The sequence below is a fragment of the Lithobates pipiens genome, unplaced genomic scaffold (genome assembly GCF_037356315.1).
Source record: "Lithobates pipiens isolate NorthernLeopardFrog02 unplaced genomic scaffold, aLitPip1_a1.2 Scaffold_8, whole genome shotgun sequence".
Classification (NCBI taxonomy): domain Eukaryota; kingdom Metazoa; phylum Chordata; class Amphibia; order Anura; family Ranidae; genus Lithobates; species Lithobates pipiens.
In genome coordinates, this window is record NW_027507903.1 from 201,761,342 (window position 1) to 201,768,522 (window position 7,181).

Below are 7,181 nucleotides of genomic sequence, written 5' to 3' on the forward strand. Positions count from 1 at the left end.
GGGGGGGTTAGGTATGTAAACCGGAATCGCTTAAATGTGCTATACTAACCATATACACAGATATCATAATTACCCCTCTAATAAATAAATGAAAATAGTGATGGCCAATAGCCAAAATAGTGCTACCCCATAATTACTATTTTACTTTTATAGCAACAGAAACAAGAAAAACCCCAAAAAAGACACCAAAAAAAGGAAACTATTTTTATATAGAAATATAAAAATAAAGATAAAAATAAAAATAAAAATAAGGATACCCCAAAGATTTTGAAAGTTGGGCCTCTACTGAAAGAAAAAACGCCAACCTCCATGTCTCAGAAAAAGTTTACAAAATACAAGGCTCATGGACAATTAAATCAATCAACTCCTTAAAATTAATAAAAGATAATTTAATTTAACCAGTAGATAAATAAAACTTTGTACCTAGGAATTATCTATAAATGCGTTCACATCTGTATCTATATTGAGTCCGTAAGGGACATAATATTTCAACCGATGGATCCAGGACATTTCAGATTTAGAAATTTCTCTGATCAATGAGCTTCCTCGCCAATGTGGTTTGAACTTGTCTATGCCCAGAAATAAAGTTTTAGAAGTATCTTTGTTGTGTTTAAGCAAATAATGCTTAGACACCGAGTGATTGGGGAACCCTATAAGAATGTTTGTGATGTGCTCATTCAACCTTATTTGTAAGGGCCGTTTGGTCCGTCCCACATACTGCAGCCCACATGAGCACTGCAGCATGTAAACGACACCCTTTGTGGAACAAGTAATGCAGGGTTTGATAGCATGTTCCTTTCGTGTTACCGTAGAAGTGAACACGGTAGTACGTCTCTGAGTGCATATATTGAGAGAGCAAACCCTACATTTTCCACACCTGTAGTATCCAGTTAGTTGGTCGAAAAAGCTCTTCCCCATCTTGGGTGGATCAATCGCGTTGGGAGCCAGTTGGTGTCTCAAAGAAGGGACACCCCTAAAAATAACTCTAGGCCTGGCCGGTAAAATATTCCCCAACACAGTATCCCCCGTAACAATGTGCCAATATTTCTCCACCAGATGTTTTACACTCCTATGTTGTAAGGAATAAGTGGTGACAAAAGGAACATTCTCTCGAAAATCAACATTATTTCTTGGGCCTTTTTCACTCAATACATCAGCTCTATCAAGATTGAGGACACCCTCCAAAGTGGAGGCCAGAGACTCGCGTTCATATCCTTTTTCTAGAAATCTGGAGGTAAGGACACCTGCCTGAGTGCAGAATTCCCCTGGATCCGAGCAGTTACGCCTCAGGCACATATATTGGCTCTTGGGGACTGCTCTGAGCCAGGGGGCATGATGACAGCTATCTGTGGGGATAAAAGAATTCCTGTCCGTCTCCTTAAAGTAGGTAGACGTCACAAAAACCTCATCCTTCACCGAGATGTTCAGGTCAAGAAAATTAATTCTGTCCTGACTCATCTCATAGTTCAGGTGAATACCCCTCTGATTATTATTGAGGGATTGCAAAAAGTTAGAAAGGTCACACAAATTACCCTCCCAGAGGAGGAGGATTTCATCTATGTATCTTGCCCACAGGACCAACTGTGGGACCTCCCGGGCATAGATGACATCCTCCTCCCACCTGGCCATAAACAAATTGGCCAGGCTCGGGGCATACTTGGCCCCCATGGCAACTCCCCTAACTTGTCTATAGAATTGTTGGTTGAACCAAAAATAATTATGGGAAGCTGCAAATCTAAGTAAAATCATAAGAAAATCTATTTGTTCCTCACAGAGATTAGAATTCCGAACCAAAAATAGATGAATAGCTTCCATACCCAGTTCATGTGGGATAATCGTGTACAGGGAGGTAACATCTGCTGTTACCATCCAGATACTCTGTTTAGCAGAGATCACTGCTAAACAGGACCACTGAGGTTGTTCATTCAGGGTTTGCGAATGCTTCCCTGTTTAACCCTCCTGGAACACTCGCACATTCATTGCGAGTGTTCAGAGATTTAGTTTTGAAAGATTTGGATCTTTTAGAAAGTAAAAAGGTTAGAATGAATAAAACACTACAGGATGGGGTGGAGTCCCTTTGTGAGAGGAGAGACCTGGTCATTAGGCCCGCTGACAAAGGGGGTGCTATTGTTGTGCTAGACAGAGAAGCGTATATGACCGAAATGAAGAGAATTGTCAGCGATCATGACACCTATATTGTTTTACCTTCTGATCCGAAGATCCAATATGTTAAAGAATTGGAAAAAATTGTGTTGAAGGGATATACAGCTGGGATTCTCAACGCTAAGGAAAGGTTATATTTGATTCCTAAAGCCCCACGCACTCCTGTGTTGTACTACTTGCCCAAAGTACATAAGGATCCTATCTGCCCCCCGGGACGTCCAATAGTGAGTGGTATTGATTCCCTCACATCCCGGGTGGGCAGATATATTGATTTTTCTTTACAGCCCCTTGTGGGTAAGATGCCCTCTTTTATTAAGGATTCCAGGCATGTGATTAATATTTTGGCAGTGATCTCTGCTAAACAGGGTATCTGGATGGTAACAGCAGATGTTACCTCCCTGTACACGATTATCCCACATGAACTGGGTATGGAAGCTATTCATGGATTTTTGGTTCGGGATTCTAATCTCTGTGAGGAACAAATAGATTTTCTTATGATTTTACTTAGATTTGCAGCTTCCCATAATTATTTTTGGTTCAACCAACAATTCTATAGACAAGTTAGGGGAGTTGCCATGGGTGCCAAGTATGCCCCGAGCCTGGCCAATTTGTTTATGGCCAGGTGGGAGGAGGATGTCATCTATGCCCAGGAGGTCCCACAGTTGGTCCTGTGGGCAAGATACATAGATGACATCCTCCTCCTCTGGGAGGGTAATTTGTGTGACCTTTCTAACTTTTTGCAATCCCTCAATAATAATCAGAGGGATATTCACCTGAACTATGAGATGAGTCAGGACAGAATTAATTTTCTTGACCTGAACATCTCGGTGAAGGATGAGGTTTTTGTGACGTCTACCTACTTTAAGGAGACGGACAGGAATTCTTTTATCCCCACAGATAGCTGTCATCATGCCCCCTGGCTCAGAGCAGTCCTCAAGAGCCAATATATGCGCCTGAGGCGTAACTGCTCGGATCCAGGGGAATTCTGCACTCAGGCAGGTGTCCTTACCTCCAGATTTCTAGAAAAAGGATATGAACGCGAGTCTCTGGCCTCTACTTTGGAGGGTGTCCTCAATCTTGATAGAGCTGATGTATTGAGTGAAAAAGGCCCAAGAAATAATGTTGATTTTCGAGAGAATGTTCTTTTGTCACCACTTATTCCTTACAACATAGGAGTGTAAAACATCTGGTGGAGAAATATTGGCACATTGTTACGGGGGATACTGTGTTGGGGAATATTTTACCGGCCAGGCCTAGAGTTATTTTTAGGGGTGTCCCTTCTTTGAGACACCAACTGGCTCCCAACGCGATTGATCCACCCAAGATGGGGAAGAGCTTTTTCGACCAACTAACTGGATACTACAGGTGTGGAAAATGTAGGGTTTGCTCTCTCAATATATGCACTCAGAGACGTACTACCGTGTTCACTTCTACGGTAACACGAAAGGAACATGCTATCAAACCCTGCATTACTTGTTCCACAAAGGGTGTCGTTTACATGCTGCAGTGCCCATGTGGGCTGCAGTATGTGGGACGGACCAAACGGCCCTTACAAATAAGGTGGAATGAGCACATCACAAACATTCTTATAGGGTTCCCCAATCACTCGGTGTCTAAGCATTATTTGCTTAAACACAACAAAGATCCTTCTAAAACTTTATTTCTGGGCATAGACAAGTTCAAACCACATTGGCGAGGAAGCTCATTGGTCAGAGAAATTTCTAAATCTGAAATGTCCTGGATCCATCGGTTGAAATCTTATGTCCCTTACGGACTCAATATAGATACAGATGTGAACGCATTTATAGATAATTCCTAGGTACACATTTTTATTTATCTACTGGTTAAATTAAATTATCTTTTATTAATTTTAAGGAGTTGATTGATTTAATTGTCCATGAGCCTTGTATTTTGTAAACTTTTTCTGAGACATGGAGGTTGGCGTTTTTTCTTTCAGTAGAGGCCCAACTTTCAAAATCTTTGGGGGTATCCTTATTTTTATTTTTATCTTTATTTTTATATTTCTATATAAAAATAGTTTCCTTTTTTTTGGGGTCTTTTTTTGGGTTTTTCTTGTTTCTGTTGCTATAAAAGTAAAATAGTAATTATGGGGTGGCACTATTTTGGCTATTGGCCATCACTATTTTCATTTATTTATTAGAGGGGTAATTATGATATCTGTGTATATGGTTAGTATAGCACATTTAAGCGATTCCGGTTTACATACCTAACCCCCCCCCCTTTTTTGTTAGGGGGTCCGTATATGTGGGTGATTTTTTATGTTCTGTATATTACTTATATATACATGGAGAATACAGAAATATTATATACATATATATTTTTTGTAATTTTTGTATATTCTACATATTTGTTTCAAATCTTCCTTCATTATTTCTTTATAATTATAAAACATACAAAACATCCATCAACATACCTAACATCCATCAACTACTACATATTTCTCAAAAAAAAAAAAAAAAAAAAAAATATATATATATATATATATATATATATATATATATATATATATATATATATAAATCAGCCCTCATCCCTCCCCCCTACCCCATCGCTCCTCACTTCCTCACTTACAAATGTTCCTTAAGGATCCCTGAGGTGCAAAACTCCTCCCACTTTTTCCAATGCTTTGAAATCGGATTCTCCACATATCCTTCTTCTCTTATTTGCTTCTCCATATAGTGTGTTTCACTCATTTCACATTTCCACTCTATTATTAATGGAGCATTTTCCTTTTTCCATTTTCGCGCTATTACAACTTTTGCAGCTGTAGTCATACAGTGCAAAAACTCTATCTCTTTCTGTGTTAATGATTTAGGTGTGAGAGAGAATAGTACTATCATTATATCTATGTTTATCCTAGTACCTGTCACTCGCTGATATATTTCTGTTATCTTACCCCAAAAATCTCTTAACTTGTAACAGCTATACCATATGTGTTCTAAAGTACCCTTTTCTATTTTGCATCTCCAACAGGTTTCAGGGTTCCTTTTATTTATTCTATTCATTACTACTGGGCTTCTATACCATCTTATTGCAACTTTATAGTTTTTTTCTTGGTCCTTGATTGCTACCGATAGTTTATGTATTCTTCCATATATCCCTTCCCATTCCTTCTCTGTCAACACATTCCCTATTTCCTCCTCCCATTTTTTCACTGCTGCTATTTTTTTAATATCACCATAGGGGAGTAATAGATTGTATATCTTAGAAAGTTTTTTATTCGCTTTATACTTATTTAATACTATTTGCTCGAATACAGTTAATTGTCTATTAATACTTATCATTAATGGATCTATATATGCTTTCAACTGAGAGTATTGCAGCCATTTATTATTATATTCATGTCCCATTTCCTGAAACGTTGGCATTCTCCCATCTATCAGGATTTGTATTATTCGCTCATGCTCCTCCATATTCCATTTAAGAAATTCGGGGTTGGCAAATAATGGGGTCATAGGGCCACTCATTGAGGAGAGATTTCCTTTTTTTATTATATCATCCCAAATTTTTAATGTTGTTTTTACAAAAATGGGTAACTCCTTTTCTTCTGGTCTTAAATTAGATTTTATCCATGGTTGATGTTTTATTCTAGCCCCTATTATATCTTCTTCTAGCTTTACCCATTGTTTATATTTTGCATTATGCTGCCAATCTATAATTCTCATTATTGACGCTGCTTGGAGGTATTTGGAGAAGTCAGGCATTGCCAGTCCTCCATTTTTTTTGTTCTTATTAATACTTCTCTTCCTATTCTAGGAACCTTATGCGACCATATAAAACTTTCTGCAGCTTCTCTTAAATCCTTCATAATCTTTCCTGATGGTATAATAGGGACCGTTTGAAAAATATATAGCATAATTGGTAGTATCACCATCTTTAGAATATTTATTTTCCCTAACCAGGAATAAGTTATTTTATCATATTTTCCTAAAAGTTTTTTTACCTTATAAATTGCTTTATTATAGTTCATGTCCTGTAGAAGTTTTAAGTCACTTGGAATATATATTCCAAGATACTTAATCGCGTCTTGTTTCCATTTAAATGGGAAATCATTTAGTATTATCTTTTGCATTCCTTCTTCCAATGAGATGTTCATTACTTCAGATTTATCATAATTAACTTTAAAGTTGCTCAATTGCCCAAATCTTTCCAGTTCTTTTATTACATTTGGTATTGTAATTATAGGGTTAGTTATATATAATAAAAGATCATCTGCATATGCAGCCGTCTTATATTCTTTACCTTTAACCTCTATCCCTTTGATATCCGTATTTCCCCTTATAGCTTCCATAAGATGTTCCATTATCATAACGTACAGAAGTGGGGATAGGGGACACCCCTGTCTAGTCCCATTTGATATCTTTATATAATCTGACAACATCCCATTTGTCCTAACTTTTTCTCTTGAATTTTTATATAATGCAGTGATCCTATCTAGCATTTTAGGTCCCATTCCTATTTGCCTCAATACTTCCTCCAAGAATTGCCATCCCACCCTATCAAAAGCCTTCTCGGCATCTATAGCCAGAAGGCAGGCAGGGATGGCATTTCTCTGAGCGTATTCCATCAGTGTACATGTCTTGATAATGTTATCCCTTGTTTCTCTACCCTTCATAAAACCCGTTTGGTCCAAATTTATATGATCTGATATAATTTCTGTTATTCGTCTCGCTATTATCTTATGCCCCGTACACACGAGCGGACTTTTCGACATCCAAACTCCGACGGACTGAGTCCAGCGGACTATCCGATCGTGTGTGGGCTGCAACGGACTTTAGCGAAGCTAAAGTCTGACGGACTTTAGAAATGAAGCATGCTTTAAATTTTCCCGACGGAACTCCGCCGGACCCGGTCCCCTTTGAAAAATCCGCTCGTGTGTGTGCTACTCCGACGGACTAAAACCGACGCTAGGGCAGCTATTGGCTACTGTCTAGGAACTTCCTACGTCGAATCCAGTCGTACGTCATCACGTTCGACTCCGTCGGAGTTTGGTGTGA